General features: G+C 40.9%; 1 protein-coding gene across 3 annotated transcripts in view; it reads left to right on the top strand.

Annotated features, from left to right (window-relative positions):
- GPD2 (glycerol-3-phosphate dehydrogenase 2) overlaps positions 1–18,515 on the top strand; it is a 149,900-nt gene that overhangs the window by 1,016 nt on the left and 130,369 nt on the right. The window lies entirely within an intron of this gene.

Raw genomic sequence — 18,515 nt, 5'->3', positions numbered from 1 at the left:
TATTGAAAGTTTGCTGCAAACTTTTGGTTTGTGGATGCCGCTCGTCTGATAAGATCTGTTGCTCCTCTCTCAAGCAAGAGAGGTAGAGATTCTAGAAGGGAACTGAGGCTACTTTGAGATCTTAGCTGCTGGAGTGTGACAGTTCTCGGAGGAAACAGGTTTACACTGATGAACTTGAAACAGCCCCCACTCCCCACGTAGTAACTTGCGAGTAAAAATAAGATTTGCAGGGTGCTTCGGCAGGAAGGTATAGCCCTGTGAATGAAGTGCTGATCTTAGCTCTTGGTCTCTAGACTGACTTCCACCTTCTGAAAAGGAGCCTTCGCTCCAGGAACTGTCCTCAGGAGTTCCGAAGTAATTTACAAACGCAAATTCTCACTATATCTTAGTGACAGGGGTCAATCCACATTATACAACACTATAAATATCATGGGAGGGGGTAGGGGCAGCTATAGGAATAGTAATTTGGTCGACTTTTATCCTTGTATGAATAGGTGGGTGATGGGAGAGTTTCACTGAGTTCTCATTGCTAAAAACAAAACTTAGAATTTTGCATATGTTCCCAAATTTAATAGAAGTGAAGTTCGTTTTGAAGGGTGGAGGGTAAGGGGAACCACCACATTGGGGCTGGGCACTTCCTGAGAACTGCTGACCATTCCATAGTGTGTGAGTGCCACAGTTCTTGCTGGCCACGGACTGGGACTGAGTGCTGGATGCCATTGCTCAAGGGGTATCATGTATAGTGATGGGGAGTCTTATGATGAGGATGTCGAAACCCTCCTGTGTTTCTCATAGGGGGATTATGTAAAATTACAACACTCCCTTGATATTTCCAAATCAACTCTTCAAATAATGCATCCGTACCTTAGTAATAATGGATAAAGATGGAATTTGGGGTTTGAGAACCAGCACTGTTGGAGCTGCCCGTTCTTATATCTCACAGAGTCACTTTATTTTCAAAGGACATTGTGAGCAGTTTAAATACTCTGCTTCCTTCTCTCTCCTGATTCATTAAAAGATGCAGTGGTTTAGCTCAGTAATTGACGAGCGGGCCACAGTATTACCAGTGGTCAGTGTCCCGCCCCCCCTTTGTTTTTGTAACTATTTAATCCCATAGATATTTAGAATATTTGACTATTATTGTACATAAGAAAGATCAACAATTATAGTTCTCAGATTATCCTGTTTGGGTATAAGTTTTCCGCTTTCATCACTAGAATATAAGTTCTATGAGAGGGCTTGGTCTGTCTCACACACCTTTGTATTTCTAATACCTAGAGTGATGACTAGCTTATGATGAAGGCTCAATGAATGTTTTCTCATTGAGTGACTGAACTGTGGGACAAACTCTAGCTGGATATAGTAGGGGAGAAAAACCCCAGACATTTTGGCCTTAGGTAAACTATTCAACTTCACTGAGCCTCAGTTGTCTTGCTGACAAAATGTAGGAATATGTGATATCATACAGGTAAAATCACTGCTGATGTTCCTGTTAGTTAGTAGACTTCAAAATACTGCTTTCTTCTTTCTTACATATTTTACTTTTTTATATTCAAAAGAGGATCACTTGGGTAAAAAATGCAGTTAGTTGGATAATTTAGCTCTTAAATGTTGTGAATGAATTATCTAGGCTTTTCCCGCATAAATTTGGTGTGTCTGATGGAGGTGGGGGGAAGGGGAGGTTAATGGCAGCTATGGTTATGACAGAAGGGAAGCAGTTTCCAGATTATTATCTAATTTCTCCTCTTTATATTTTTAATGTGATAAAATTTCAGCTCAGGTTTTCCAAAACTTTATTCTTTCTTCTTGTCAATAGCCAGACTCACTAGGTTGTTGTAAGTGCATAAATAGCATTTTAGTAAGAGCATTAGAAATTGAATATCTGTAAAGCATGACTTCTTAAATGAAATTTTCTGTAGCTTTGTGTAGCATTACAAGTCCTAGGTAAAGAAAAAGTAATACAATTTTGTAAAGTTTAAAAAAAAAAAAAAAAAGTATGGTCATCCTGATTTTGAGAAGGTGAGAATTCATTCAACAAGGTAAAACATACAAACGCCAAACAGTTAGAGACCAACATAAGATCTTGCCTAGTCCATACCCCATGGTAGAATGTTGGCTGTAACTGTTGCGGTTATGGGCGGTTATGGCGGGAGAGGTTGACATGGGCTCAAGTAGTTGGAGACCGTTTTGTGGTGAAGAGAATGTCACTTCAGCAACAAAGAGACTTAGAGTTTCTTGAAGGTTACAGCAGATCATCTTTGTTTTAAGAAAGTTTGCTATTTTGTACTTCAGTGTATTAAAAAACCAGCACAATCATATGCTTTCAAAAATAAACTTTCTATGGAAAAGCATATGGAAGCCTACATTCTGTATGTGAACTACATAATACTTTTCACCATGTCTCTGAAGTTTTAAAGCCCAGGATTCAAGTTAAAAATTAGAACTCTTCATTCTTGCCACTTCTAACATGCTTGCTTTAAAAAAAAAAAGTGTCAAATGGCCTTTCTGTTACTCTAGTCAGTTGTGTACAATAGGATATCGTTTTCATCTGAAGTTTCTGGGAAAATTATTAGTCATTAAGTTTGGGACTCCCACACTGGCTGATTTTAGATTGTTATTTTGGGGAATAAGGAGGGATGGAATGGAACTAAGATGGTGTAATGAAAGTGGGTTTAGATACTCTTTAAAATACTCAGGAAGTTCCATCAGGGCTCATCACCTAGAGTTAAGAAGGAAACTTGGAAGTTGTTTTATAGAGAAAGCAGAATGTAATAAAGGGCATGTTGTGTATTTCCTTATTTTATAGTTGTTGACATGATGGGAGAAAGAAATGTAGGAGGGAGAGATGATCAGATTCAATTCCAAGTGAGAGAGGCAAAGGCCAGTATGGCTACAAGCCAGGAAATCTCTAATAACTTCAGACCTCTTCCTGTATTACCTGACCAGAGATTGGTCTCAGGAGCATTTTAGGAAAAGGAAGAATGAGGAGCAGATGGTTTGAATACCTAAAGATGATTGTGGTCAGAGTTTGTCCAGAACTCTAATTTTGTGTCCTGACATGAATGTTTCTTTTTTCTTGTTTTCCAAAATTTTCCTCTTTTGCTGGCAGTTCTTACTAGTTCTTTGGGTTAAATATTTCTTCCTACATCATTTCTGTATTCTTGTTTTCCATTTTTCAGTTGGAAATTTTATGTTGATTCTTTCAAAATAAGATTTCTGATTCATGCAACAGACAAAACATGGTTTCTGATTTTAATTAGATCAAGTTCTGGTTCTATTAGTTTGCTAAAATTACTGGTAAAAATTAATTAAATTGTTGTTCTCCTAGGTAAAAATTTATTATGACAAAATGTGTTAACAAAACTTAATTACTTGGGGCTATCTTTTACTTTTTTCTGACAAAATGAAGTGATTACTAATGTACTTTATTCTGTAACAGTCAGACTATTAATGGATGAGCAACAACTGTTTCATTTAGATGTTTCTAGCCTCATATTCTTTAAATAGTGATATGTCTTCTGTGGAATTGCATATTTGATTATCCACCTATATGCTTCAAACCGTATGAATTATAACAGATAAACTGTTTCTGAAAATGAGATTTCTGGAAGCTACTACTGTCAAATGACATGGCCTATGAGTATGACTGTGGGTGGCACATGCTTAGAAAGCAGCATCACTTTGCCTTCTATGGACCAGCGATGGCTAAGTCTGGTTGGTTATTCACAATAGGAACAGAAGTTGATGTTCAAGGTAAACATTTTAGGAAAATTTTCATTAGGATTTTATGAGTTTCAATAAAACACAATAAACTTCTAAATGTATTTGGAAAGTGATAAAAACAGTCCGGCTCAGAGTACTAGGTTCTCAAAAGTTATTTTCCTTTTGTTTCTACTGAAGAAAGAAAGGAAGTTTTGTGTCACTCTGATAATAACCAAACTGCTTTGATCATGTCACTGCTTGCTCCACACTTCCGTGGGTCACTTTGCTCTGTTGCATTCAGTTCTAAATATTTGTCTTTGAATTCATGGGCCTTTCCAGTCTTGCCCCATTATTAAAGTTCTCTCTTCTCTGAAACAATGCGCAATTCCCTAGATGTGTTTTAATCCTCGTGCTGCCCCTAATGCTATTGCTCTTCCTTCCACTTCACCTGTTTGAAATCCTAGCAGTTCTTGAATGTTCTAACCAAAGGCTACCAGTTTGTGATGCTTTCCCTCCCTGCCCTAGTCAGAAGTGCTTTGTACATGTCCTAACCCCTTCAACTACTCTTTTAATGCCACTCCTTTACCCCTGTGTATGGTGATTATTTGAAAACATGCATCACTTCCTTTCATGCAGAAGGTCTTGCAGAGCAAGGGCTGGATCCTACACAATTTTATAGCCCTCACGTGCCCAACCCAAGTCCCTGCGTGTATTTGGAAAGGGGACACCTTTACCGGGGGACACCTAGTAAATAGTTGTTGAATTAGTGATTGACTCATAATTCACTCATCCCTTAATTACCAAGAGTAAGTGATAGATAGGAGTGGGGTGTGATTGGACAGCAGGTGACACACAGACAGATACATTTCAGCTAATGAGTTTAATGGAATCTTTAGCTTTTTCTCAGGCATCCTCTTTACACATTTTGGCAGTTTTTGTATCTAAAGGATTTTAGTTTTAGGAGCAGGAAAGGGAAATTGCTGAATTTGAACCAAAGTTATAAAAGCAATCTGTGAAGAACATCAGTGGAGGAATTTGCAAATGGGAAGGTCATATACTAACCACTGAAGAGTCACCTTTGTCAGAGCCCTTAGGGCTCCTTTCTCTTCACTAACTTCTCCCTTCTTCTCCACCTGCCCAACTAATCCAGTCTCTTTTAAGAAAGAGTCCAGAAATTTAATTTATAACAAGAAGATTGATAAAATTGTTTCTAGTTGCTAAGTCATGTCCGACTTTGTGACCCCATGGACTGTAGCCTACCAGGCTCCTCTGTCCATGGGAATTCTCCAGGGGAGAATACTGGAGTGGGTTGCCATTCCCTTCTCCAGGGGATCTTCCCAACTCAGGGATCAAACCTGCATCTTCTATATTGGCAGGCGGGTTCTTTACCACTTTACCAGGGGAGCCGATTGATAAAAATTTGCTTGTCACTATTTCCAAAGTCTCTGGATTCTAAGGGAACAAAACTTTGAAACCATTTATGTAGGATAGGTAGAAGGAGTTTTGGGCGGTGGTGTTTAGTTCTCTGCATCCCTGAAGTCATATTATAGCCACCTACCTGTGGCTTTGGTCGTTCTCTGCACCTGTCAGTATCTTCCTCTGTAAAATAAGGTGATAGAACTACATGAATTTAAAACCATAAAAGAGAGAGGTATTTTTATTTCTCTTGTCATGTCTTCCAAGGGGAAGCTCTTGTCATGTCTTCCAAGGGGAGAACACATGGGCTCTGTTCTCCACTGGACCTGGTTTAACTGTTCCTCTTATTTCCCGGAGTTTGGAATGTCCTTTCAGCCTTTTCAGATGTAGCATTCACAGTGGGAGGATATTACATTCCCTGTATCTCCCTCCTGGCTTGTGTGCATAGGATCTGTTAAAATAGATATCTTTTCACTTCTCTCTTTCATTGTCTTAGTCTTTCCCCTATCCAAGGAACTGTGATATTTATCTAAAAAAATATAGATTCACAGAATTTTAACATAGGAAGAGGGTTAAAGATCTAACCCAACCCTGTCTTTTTATTACTGATAATAAATAGTAATGGTAATGTTAAGTATCATTTGGAGCAATCACCCTTTTCTAGGCCCTATGCTAAGCACTTTGCACACATTATTTCATACATCAGCAGTGAACTCTGTTACATCAATAAGGAAACTGAGTTCCAAAGAACGTAAGTGACTCACTCAAAGCCACAGCAAAGTTCTGATCAGACAGAAACTCCCTTGAAAACTGTGTAAAGAAAATAATAGACTCAAGAGATAGTCCTGCTTACATTTCTGTAATATATTTCCTGCTTTTTTGCTACCTTGGATTCCCCTTCTCGACTCACTGAACTTTGCCTTTTGTACGTCCTAATAGTTGATGTTGTGGTTCAACAGTTTCCGCCAGTGATGCTAAACGTGTTCAGACATTGAATGCATAGCACAGTATGTCTTCCTGAGACAGTATTCCTTTTGACTTGCCTTCTGGGAATCGTGATGTTGTTCAGTCGCTAAGTTGTGTCTGACTCTTTGCGACCCCATGGACCACAGCATGCCAGGCTTCCCCTATCCTTCACTATCTCCTGGAATTTGTTCAGACTTGTGTCCGTTGAATTGGTGATGCCATCCAAGCATTGCATCCTCTGTTGTCCCCTTCTCCTCCTGTGCTCAGTCCTTCCCAGCATCAGGGACATTATTAAAATACTTTTTAGTCTTAATGGCTGTGGAAACAACCTGCAACTTGATATCAGTCTGCTTTTTCTGCTTCTGTGCCTGGGCTTGTGAAATGCTCTTAGGAAAATGAACACAGTCGTGCAAACTGGAGGCACCCACAAATTTATGTTCTCCAGTTTTAGCCACAGGGCAGTTCTCTTATCTTTACCTGTTTCTAGACAGCTCCTTTTATGGTTTCCCCCCATAATTTTCCTGAACTTCCCATATTTTCTATTTTCTTTAAGCCTCTTACCCCACTGTGCATTTCCTTACCAGAAGATGATTGTTAGTGGTTAGAACAGACTAAACCGTTCTGACAGATCTGAAAATAGATAAAAGCACAGACACAGCAGACGTTTATTTCTCAATCATGTCATGTTCTTGGTTGGTGGATGACTTTCCTCTAATTGGTGACTCAGGCACCCTGGACCCTTTCATTTTGTGATTCTGCTGTCCCTTAGGGCTGTGTTTTCAACTGTCTTCAGCGTCTCTAAAAGAGAAGAAGCCTATTCACTCTCTAAATAGTTAGTCTTGAAATGAAGATAACAGTTCCACTCACGTAGCATCAGCCAGAAATTAGGTGCACAGTCACACTTATGAACGAAAGAGACTGGCAAGTGTAGTCTGGCTGGGAGAGGAAGAGACTGGGTTTTTGGTAAAAAGTTAGCTGTCTCCATTACAGTGTCCTTGCCTCCTGTTATACTGAGAACACAGAGATATCACATCCACTCTTAAAATTTTGTCCTCCTTTCCACATCTTCCCTGTATCTGAATCCATTAATTCTATCATTAACAACCAACTTAGAGTTTTCCAGAGTTTATGCTTTCCCCAATGTTCTGGATCCCCCATTTCTTCAGCTAGCTTACTCTGTGAAATTTCTCCATGTTCACTTGCCTTTTATTTTATTTTGTATTGTTATTATTATTGTTGTTTTTTCTAATTTTGGCCATGCCGAGGAGCATGCAGGATCTTAGTTCCCTGACCAGGGATTGAACCCATGGCCTCTGCACTGGCAGCACAGTGTCTTGACCACTGGACCTCCAGGGAAGTCCCTTACCTGCATTTTAAATATTTACAAGAATGTTCAGGATTCTCCCATCACAGTAGTAAAAAGACCAAAACCCCAAATTATTTGTTCCTCTGATCTGCCCTCCTCTCTTGCTTGTGCTCATTCTCTCCTTTCAAGCTACGCTTCCTGAAAGTGTTTTATGTTGTTTTTCTATCTCCTTATCTTCCATCCACTCCACAACTGTTGAAAATTTGGCTGTACCTCAGAAGAATCTGTTCTTTTTACAATTACTGGTGTCTTCCTGACTGGCAAATACATGGATCTTATTGCTTGAAACATTTGTGATTCTGCTGATTTCCTCTTTTGTGAAACGGAACTTTCACTAGGCTACCATGACACTTGGTTCTCTGCTTGGACTAGTCCTTATGGGTCTCTTTGCAGGTTCTTCTGCTTGATATGTTGTAGTTCCCAGGGTCTGTTCTTAGTTCACCGTCTTCTTATTGTAGATTTTCTCTGTACTATCGAGTACATCTGTATATTTGCTTTCGATCATTTCAAGTCAGCATCCCCAACCAGACCTCTTCCCTGGGTTCAGACTGTAGAGATTTCACTTGGATGTCCCACAATCCAGACAAGATTGATAATTCCTCTTCACCACTCTTCTCTCATGCTATTTATCCTCTCATTGAAGAGCGCCACTATCCTTTCTCCCATCTATATCACTAACTTATTTGTTATCAGTCACCTACGATATGCCAGGCATTTTTCTACAAATTAAAAGTATACTGGTATACAAAACAGATACAGTCTCTTCTCTGGTAGAGTTTGCATCTCTAGAGTTCTTGTGGCTGGACTAATAATAAAATTGACATAAGATATTAACAGGAGATAAATTTTAATTTGTGCATACAGAGGTCTCATTGAAATGGGACCTAAGAAGTGGCCAAAGCAGGCAGCTTTTATACTTTTTAGACAAAGAAACAATACATTTGTGAGAAATCAACAGGGCAAAGAAATTTAGGTTTTGATGCTCAATTAGTCAGGAACCTAAACGTTTGGGCCTGAGGTAGTACTAAAGAAGTAACAAGGTTTATTCACATAGGAATCTCTGCCCAAATTCCTATCTCTGTCCAAAAGGGTGTCCTACCTCTAGATGTAAGGAGTGTACCTTTCCTGAAAGCAAGAAATAAATACCTCATTAGATTTATTTATTTATTTTTTAGAGAGACAAAAGGGAGAGTTAGACTGTCCCTCTTGCATTCACCATTTCTTAAGTAACTTGAATCCAAAATAATCAATATGCCATTTTATATGTTCTGGGGATGGCCTGTCCTGAGCCCCAACAACATTCTAGCAGGTAGAGGAAAGAAATAATAATGATTAAATAAAGATGAGACATATGAGCTGATGGAAGCTATATGATTATTTTGAATTTGGATGGTTCGGGAAGGCCTCTGAGGAGCTGACATTTGAGCCCAGCTCTGAGTGAGCAGAAGCCTACTTGTATAGAGATGAGCTAAGCATTCCAGGCAGAGGAGACAGCTGGTGCCAAAACCCTAATTGTATTCTTGATGAATCTGATGGGCAGGAGAAGGTAAATATAGCCAAAACTTAGTGAGAGGGAGAGGTATTAGTTTATTATTAGTTACATATACTAATACATATTAGTATATGTATTAGTTTCCTGTGGCTGTTAAACATATTACCACAAACTTGGTGGCTTAAAACAAGAGCAATGTATGCTGTCTTAGTTCAGGAGGCCAGAAGTCCAGTTACTATGCTCCCTTCTGAGGTGCTAAGGGAGAAGCTGTTCCTTGCTTCTTTTAGCTGCTCGTGGCTCCCAGCATTCGTCTTCATCTCTGTGGTCATACTGCCTTTCAAATCTCCCTCGGCTTCCTTCTTATAAGGATATATGGGATTGCATTTGGGGCCCACTCTGATAATTCAGGATAATCTCCCCACTTAAGAGCCTTTATTTAATCACATTTGCATAGTCTTTTTGTTGTTGTTGTTGTTGTTGTTATGTAAGATAACTCATCGGTACCAGGATTTAGGATGTGACATCTTTTCCATGCCAATAGGGCCTTCCCTGGTGGCTCCCCTGCCAATGCAGGAGAAGCAGGTTCAATTCCTGGGTTGGGAAGATCCCATGGAGAAGAAGATGGCAACCCATTCCAGTATTCTTGCCTGGGAAATCCCATGGACAGAGGAGCCTGGTGGGCTATGGTCCATGGAGTCACAAGAGAGTTGGACATGACTTAGCAACTAAACAACAACAAATTCAACCTACCATAGCGTCCAAGAGAAGCTTTAAAAGGTAGGCAAGGGTCAGATCTTATAGAGCTGTACTAGCCGAGATAAAATATTTAGATTTCATTCTAAGGTTGTACAACCCATTGGAGGATTATGCATTGGTAAATGAAATATTATGGTTTTGCTATAAAACAGTGTCTCTCAACTTTTTTTTCCCATTATATCATTCCAAGAAGCAAAATTAAGTTGAAGTTAATTAATTAAAATTTTAAATTAATTTTTCTCTGCTGCTGCTGCTGCTGCAGAGTTGCTTCAGTAGTGTCCGACTCTGTGCGACCCCATAGACAGCAATCCACCAGGCTCCTCTGTCCTCGGAATTCTCTAGGCAAGAGTCAAGAGTACTGGAGTGGGTTGCCAATTCCTTCTCCAGCAAGAGTATATTCCTTAAATATTAAAAAATAAGATTTTGTTGGTCAAAGTCGAGCTTTGGAGGACAACACTCATGTAAGACTTTTCTTTGCCTCCCCCCATCCCCCAAGAACCAACTTTGTCTCTTGTAGGTATTACTGTTCCCACTGAGCATGGGTGCTATCCAAGACTGACCTGGGTGCACAAAGTGGATTGGATTGTGGTAGGTGGGAGAGGGAAGATTAGAAGCGGTACTCTAATTAAGAGACTATTTTAGTAGCCTAACTAAGGGATTACAGTTGTATAGACAAGCATGTGTTAAAGATGGAAAGAAGTGCATGGATTTAGGACTTATCTTTGCAGTTGAGTTAGTTGACTGAACTTTCTGACAGATTAATTATCTGGAGAGAGGAAACAGGAATCAAGACAAAAGCTTACATTTTTAAACTGAGCTACTGGACCATAAAACCAAGAAGGGGAGATTTGGGAGAGAAGCAATTTGTGTACTTGAAGGAAGCGGTAAGATGTTCTGTTTTGGCTGTGTTGAATTTGAGATGTTTCTTAGACATTCCTCTCGAGATGTCAGTTAGACAATCAGATAAATGGAATCTGGAGAGTCTAGGAGGGATTTTGGCTGAAGATGAGGAGCAAAAAGTTATTTACATATAGGCTGTATTTGATGCTGGATGGAATTACCTGTGAAGAGTGTGCAGGTAGAGAAGAGGGCCATTGGAATACTGTATTATGTGAAAGAGAAGGAGTTGCCAGTGGATATGAGGGAAACCAGAAGAGTGTGGTATCCTTAAACTTAAGGACATTGCTGGTGGTGCAGAGGTTAAAATCCACCTCCCAATGCAGGGGACGTGGGTTCCATCCCTGGTCGGGGAACTAAGATCCCATACGCAGAGGAGTGACTAAACCCATGTCCCACAGCTACTGAGTCTGGTGCCACAGGGAAGTCCCAAAGCAAAAAAAAAGTTCAAAGTGTTTTTAAAAGGAGTGGTTAAAATGTTTTTCAAAAGTTTATAGGATTGAGTTGTGAAAGTAGAGACAGTGCATAGAGACAACTCTTTCAAGTAATTGTGTCATGAAGAAAAGCAGAGCAATGGAAAAGTTCCTGGAAGGAGTTACTGACTAAGGCAGGGCTTCTTAGAACCAGAGAGTAATAGGATGAGTTTAAGTAGAGAGGCGATGATATTAATAGAATGATTAACTAGAGAGGAAAAACTAATGAAGGCAGGCGAGAGTGATACTAATGAAGGCAGGCAGTGGATACCTGCTGGAATATAATTCTTGAAGAGACAGGAAGGGAGATTTAGGGACAAGTGAAGAGATTGGTTTTCACTAGGATCAGGGACATTTCATTCAGGAAAGGATGAATGAAGAAAGGAAGGAAGCTCTGCAGAGAGAATGCATAGAGAGGCTGAAAGGTCTGTTTGGGTGGTGGGAAGATGAAGTTCTTACCTCATGGGTTGCACTTTCCCAATGATGTGTGATGAGGATGTGGTGGGAAAAGAGCTGATGTGAAATGGCTATTTTGAAACATCCTAGGAAATGAAATAATAGGATTGCTGGTCAATATGTATTGCCCATTAGAGACCTGTAGCCACAAATTTAACTGAGCTAGTTGTAGATGCAGTTTTTTTCTCCAGGCAGTTTCTTTAGCTGTTTAGGTAGAGGTGTGGAGCAGGCAGATAGTTGGGCTTAATCAACTTGAGGATTTGCCTGGTAAGTTAGAAGCAGAAAGAGAGGAGCAAGGGAGTTAAGGGTACTTTCAAGGGAAAGTTTACAATGATGGACCTTGACCATAAGCTGGACAGAAAAGGAAGAGAGTATGTAACTTGGTAGTGGAAATTGCCAATGGATTGGAAAACCAGGTAATGCCAAGAAGATGTTGGAATGGAAATACCAGAGTAGATAAGCTGGAAAAAGAGGAGGTATTCACATGTAAGATGCTGGAAGCTGAAGTCTCAGAGCTGGTGCAAGTAATAATAATGCTAAAATGAAAGGTTATGACAATGAGAGCAGGTGGCTCAGGCAAGGTAAAAGAGAACACTCTCAGAGGTGAAGGGCTTTAGGAACTGGGACCTCCTTGTATATATGGGAGACAGAAGACATGAAGACAGTTAGGAGCTTGGGAGGGGAAAGAGCCAGGTGCTTACGTAATCAGCAAATGAAAAGAAACAGCAGTAGATGGGTAGGTGGCAGCAAGGAGGGATGAAGGGTGGTAAGTCTAATGACATGAACTTCAAAACAGGTAAGAGAGGATTGAGAGAGGATTTGAGAGAGGATCGAGGAGAAATTGGAAGATAAATGGGGAGACACTAGATCTTCTGGCTGGGAGATTTGCAGAATGGAAGCAGGAGTCTAACTTAAAGTATTTACAACTAAAATGGAATGGGTACTACAGGTACAGATCTTTAGCCTGGGCAGGAGTCCTGGGAGCCTTCTGTGAACCTGGACATTAACATTTTAGTCACTTAATCAAAGGAAGTTCCCAGGAAAGGGGCTAGTTATCACCTGGTTCAGGGGTGTTTTGGTATTTTAGCATCAGTACAGCCATCCCTGTTTATACTGGCTGAACAGTAGACTTAAATATGTGAGTATAAACAACCTCCCCTTGAGGGATGCTGTGAAAGCAGCGTTAGTAGGCTTCAGCCTTCAAAATTCAGATTAAATCTTGCTTTCTCCATGTTTTCAGGATATTACCTGGCGAAAGAACATCTGGAGAAGAAATGGATAGATTTTGAGTTCTAGAGGGCTTAACTGGGAAGGAGGGAGGGCTGAGGAGGTGAGAGATGGGGCAGATTGGGCTTCTGGTGATGACTGAGGTAAAGGGGATTAAAGAACATGCTGGGACCAGTGCCAGTGATGTCCTAGAAGAAGCTTGGTGCAGACCTCTGGCAGCTCCTGTTGAAGTGGTGGCCAAGGGTGAACAAAAGCCTCCTTGGAGTATCTGTAGCCCTAGGGCATCTCCTGTTGGCTTGGTGGCCAGTTGGAGTATAAAACCCTCCTAGGGGACTGCTCTTAAGTGGCCAGAAGCATCAGGTGCTCTGAGGGTCTGTTCTCAGCCAAAATGATGGTGCAACCCCTGGGGAAGATACTTTCTCCTATTTGGCAGAAGCTAAGGAGTGCTGCTTCTGGGGACCACCGTCAGAGTCCAGAGTATTTAGACTCTGCTCTCTGCTCTGTTGTCACTGGCTTAGTACAGACCTGTAGAAGTCTGTGTCAGGGTGTTTACAACCAGTCTCTTGATTTCCCTTCTCCCAGATGCATGTCCTTTTAGTTTATCTCCTAGCACTGCTTCTGGGAATGGGAGGGTGGGCTTTTAAATTTAAATGTGATTCTATCATGCCTATTAGGAATATTGTAAGGATTAACATAATGTGCATCAACTAACCAGCGCAGTCCTTGTAACGCAGTATGCAGCCAAGAATATGCCTAAAAGCCTTCACTGGTGATCTATTGTTTACTGGACAAAGGACTTGCAATTGTAGGTAACATCTCCTTGCCTGCCTGTTCAGTCTCCTCACTGCCTCATTTATGACCGTTGTATACCAGGCATACGTTTCACACCTCCTTGTTCTTGAAAATGCAGTACTCATTCATACAGTCATGACTTCCCTCACATTCCCTTGGATCTGTTGAACCTTCAACATTCGAGTCGATTATTGCTTTCTCTACAAATCTGCCCTGATGATGTTTCCTACCTCCTCTTAACCCCATATGTAATTACTCCCCTAGCCCCTACTCCAAATTTTACTTGTATCACTTGTTTGTTTTAGAATACTCTTCTCGAAGTAATAAATTCCTTAAAAACAGAAACTATTCATCTTTGTTTACTCACAGTCTAACACCGTAGGTGCTGGATGAATATGTTGAATAAATGAAAATCAAGTACATGTTTAAGTTTTCATATTGCCTTTCTGTTATGAAACATAAATTATATTTTGTACACATTCTTTTTCTTTACTAGTGGAGGCAAATTTTTTGATGAGGTAGACAATGCAGAAGAAAATCGGTAACCAGGTAGTTAGTATGGGAGGCAGACTTAGACCTGTGTTCTTTTTTTTTTACCAAGTGACTTTTGTTTATTTTGTTCACCATTGTCATTGTTTTATGTTGAGTTGTAATCATTTACTTTTCCAGTTATACCCCCAAGGGAATACAAACATCAAACAAATGTGGGTTTCTGGTGTTGGTTAGGTATGCTTGAGTGGGCAGCTTGCAGGTCCTGCTTACAGTTGCAGGATTGGTGTGTGGACTTGGTGTTAACATGCTCATTTCCTTTTAGGTCTCTTCAGACCTTGGTTTCCTTGATCCTACATAGATGAACTGATCAATTATACCTAATAAAGAATGACATCAGCAATCAGAGTCTGGTCAGAGAAGGGTGGGGAGAGCAAATGTGAGATGAGGTGGCAGGAGTGGGTCACTCCTGGCTGTCGGTGGATTGGGAGTGGTGGTGAGAGGGCGAGGATGGGTTGGGGGTGGTGGAGGAGTCTGTGGGGAGCAGAGGGGATTGTGTGGACATGGGTAAAGGTGGTTTGGGGGACACAATAGACTACTGGCTAGTGGTTGGCGTGCATTCCTCACCCTATCTGAACTAAAAATAAATACCAGGAAATATTGTGAAGAGAGGACAAAAAAAAAAAAAAAAAACCAACAGTCTTAGGGCTCAAAGTTGTCACAGTGACTTGGGTTAACTCAGGACACAAACCTTACATCAAGTCTCTCATGGGGACTGTTTTCAATCTGCTGACTAATTGAGGTACTAGAGATAGGCTAGGAACAATTGATCCTGTGTGATCAGAGTCTGACCTAAAGTGAAGAGTCTGCTGTCTCCCTGTGACCTCTGGGACAGGTAACCTGTGGCCTAGAGTGAGGTCTGTATTAGAGGAGGGGCTTTACTGGATTTTTATTTTTGATAGAACACTCCACAAATCACAGTATCCATTCTGTGGGAGCCCACTGTAGTTATTATGTATGAGCAATGGGAGCTGTTGCCGCAGATATATTTTTATATCTTATTTGTGTGCCTGCTCAGTCACTCAGTTGTGTCCGGCTCTCTGCAACCCTGTGGACTGTAGCCCGCCAGGCTCCTTTGTCCGTGGGATTTCCCAAGCAAGAATACTGGAGTGGGTTTCCATTTCCTTCTCTAGGGGTACACCTTACTTACATTATCTCAAATCCTCAATATAAGTTGTGAACTAGATGAGATTTTATGTATGAGAGGATGGAAACTCACAGTCACACCACTAGTAAGTGACTGAGTTGGAATTCAGTCCAGGGGTGTCTCTGATGACCTCTACACTGCCTGCCTCCCACAGGGAATGGTCTGTTGACTGGTCAGTGGTGGTGTCTGAATTTGCCAAGAACAGCACCTTGTGATGAGAACAATCCCAGCCGTGCCTAGAGAAGTGGCTGTGTTCCTGTGTATAAGCGCTGAATTATCACAGGGCAGGCACAGGGAGAGAGTGTTGGCCTTCATCTCGGATGGTCTGTCCTTTCTCCATGTACCTGTGGGCTTCCTTCAGGGCTGGCACAGTGGAGGGGCCCCCTGAGTGTATTGTTGGCTGAAGCGTTTCTGTGTTTATGGAGTTGAAGCCTGAGGAACTCTAAATTCCAGTAAGTTCGATCAGCTTTGCAGTCACTAGTTTGATTAGTTGTTGGGATTTTGGATGTTGTGTTAAACTTTAAATCCCCGAGACAATATAATGTGAAATTAACCATATATGCACAACTAGTTCAGGGGTAGTTTAATTCAGGCTTAAATAGTTAATTGTGTCCAATGCTTGAGGCACATTCATCCTAGGTAGGGTAGAGACTGTACTTCAGAATGAAGCAGATAATTCTGTGATATTTTGTAGTTCTTATTCCAAGATTTGTAATAAATTCTACAGGCAAACTATCCTTTTCCTTTCTTTGTGTGGGTCTTTTACTCTGTCTAGTTCATTAGAGGTGAGAAAAGTTGTGTAACAGTAAAATCACTCAAGTAGTGGTCAGATTGTAGGGGATTTAGTCAAATGTCAGCTATCTGTCTGCACTGTGCTCTTCAGAGTCCTTATTTTTTTTTCCACTTTTCTCTCACTTGCATATTCACACACTAGATTGGTTCTTTTTTCTTATTACAAGAATAACACATGCTCATTTTAGAAATTTAAAAAATAATACACATAAAGAAGATAATAAAAATGACTTTCAGCCCTTCCATTCAAAGATGAGATTTTAAACATTTTCGGATGTGTCTTTCTAGCCTTCGCGCGTGTGTGTGTACACACATATGCTTTAAAACAGAAACACACAGATACTATTTTATCTACTTTTGTTCTCTTCATGATTAATTTTCTACTGCCTGGTACCCCATCTCTATGTAGAGTATAATTAACCCAAAAAGAATGAATTCCTAAGCCGTCAAGAAATTTTAGAATGTGTAACTTATTTAAGACTGTCCACCAATTTCTAGACCTTTATAATTATTACCAGCATAAAAATGTTGCTTTTCAAGTCTGAATGGGTTAAGAGGATTGCAGTCATTTGGACCCAGTGAGTGACCTATGCTTGTGGTCCAGTTTAGATGGGAAAAATGTCAGGAGGCTCTGGGGAGCAGAAGGCCAGGGTTATGGGATCTCGCAATACCTCAAAAAAGGAACTGTCCAGATGATCTCCATCTCTTATGTGAGGACTTTGAAAGGACAGGTGGCTTTGTTGAGGCTGAGATTGTCACGGGGTAGAGGTCTGGCTCTGGTTGCTGACTGCCTGTCCTGTGATGCTGTAGAGCCTTAGGAGACAGCCTGAGAAGCAAACCATGCTTCTGGCCACCGTCAAACTAATGACTAAGGAGATGGGTGCAAGTGCGGTGGGTGAGGTCATGCCTGGAGGTCGCTGTGTTGATGTCGGAGGCTGGAGTTTGGGGAGGCTGGAGTTTTAGGAGACCTATTCGAAATGCCATTTTGGAAGTCAATTTTGTAAGTCTTGACAGCCTCGTGGTAAGATCACAGGCTCAAACTATGGGCTAAATTTTTTGGATTAACTTGGGGTTTCACTTCACATTATCTCAAAACTTACGGTTGAGAAGAGGCTGTTTAGTATAAATTGCTAATGTGCTCTGCTGATTTCCATCAGTTGTGTGCTTTGACTGACAACAGTGTGAGCCTAGCCCACTGGGGTCTGGTGAATTACATGTGCTCAGCCAGAGTGTTTCTTGAGCTGGAATTGAAATGCATGGCCCTTTAGTTTCCAGTATGATGCCGACACTCAGGCAATTGACTTTTGCTCTTCAGTTTCCAGCAGGGGGAAAATTATGAAATAAAATGGGGAGAGGCCAGGCATCTTCAAGATTCATACCCATAAATATAAATAACCATAATTAATCATATGCAGTCTCTCTTGTCTATTACGTCTATACTCAGTGTGTCAGTTAAGTTTCACACAGCTCCTTAACGCCCTGCTGTGCAGTTGGTGGGGAATATTCTGAGTTCCTCGGTGTGTTGAGATGTGACGTGGGCTTCTTTTCCAATATGAGTTCAAAATCAGTTCAAGATATAATGAGTTGTGAGGGGGAAAGTCACCTGCAACATACCCTAGCCCTAGGGGGAAGAGAAGTATAAAAAAGACTTCTGCTGTTGACGTTTGAGAGCTCTCTCAGTTGACACTCTCTGTTCTTTGTTAACCACCTTGTTAGACTGAATGGGCTGGAACAGTCTTTCAAGTGTGTTGAGTTCAACAGATATTTATATTCAAGATTATCACTGAAGTGTTTGTTTTCCTATTTTTGATTGTGGTTTACAGTTTTTACTATTTTCTTATGTGATTTATTAATTCTTCCCCCATCTCTCCCCATTACATCCTTTTTTCGTACTTTAACCTGCTTATTATGAACAGGGCTAATGGTGTCCTCACGAATAAGCAACTGCTGTTACCCTTATTTCCTTGGGGAGCATCCTCTATGCTGTAGCTAGGATCCATCTTCTTTCCTTCCTCTGTCTGTATAAATTCCATCATATCATTGCATTGATTAGGACCTTCCACTGATTTTTGTGTCTCTATCGTGTCAGAAGAAACACCTTGCTGGAAGGAAGTCATATGTGATTTGGCACCTGTCTGGCTCCCTGACCTGATCTGGAACCCACTGCCTGGATCATTCACAGCGTTGCCCCCGCAGTGGCCTTTCAGTGTCCAAGAGAGGCCAAGCTTACACACCCTGTGTGTCTTTGCATGTCTGTCCCCTCTGTGTGGAAGGCCCTTCTCTTAAGGCTCTATGCGGTAGCTCTTCCTCTTCGATTATATTTGTGCCAAATAACCTGCAGGGACATTCTGTCTAAAGTAGATCCCACCTACTCACAGACTTAGAGAATGCGTTTATGGTTGCTGTGGGGGAAAGATGAGGTAAAGGGATAGTTAGGGAAAAAATAGCTTTTTAACTTCAAAATGTTGATGCCAATTGAGTTAA

Source organism: Bubalus kerabau, chromosome 3 (assembly GCF_029407905.1).
Source record: "Bubalus kerabau isolate K-KA32 ecotype Philippines breed swamp buffalo chromosome 3, PCC_UOA_SB_1v2, whole genome shotgun sequence".
Taxonomy (NCBI): Eukaryota; Metazoa; Chordata; class Mammalia; order Artiodactyla; family Bovidae; genus Bubalus; species Bubalus kerabau.
Note: the sequence above shows the minus strand (reverse complement) of the source record. Positions and strands in the feature narration are given on the sequence as shown.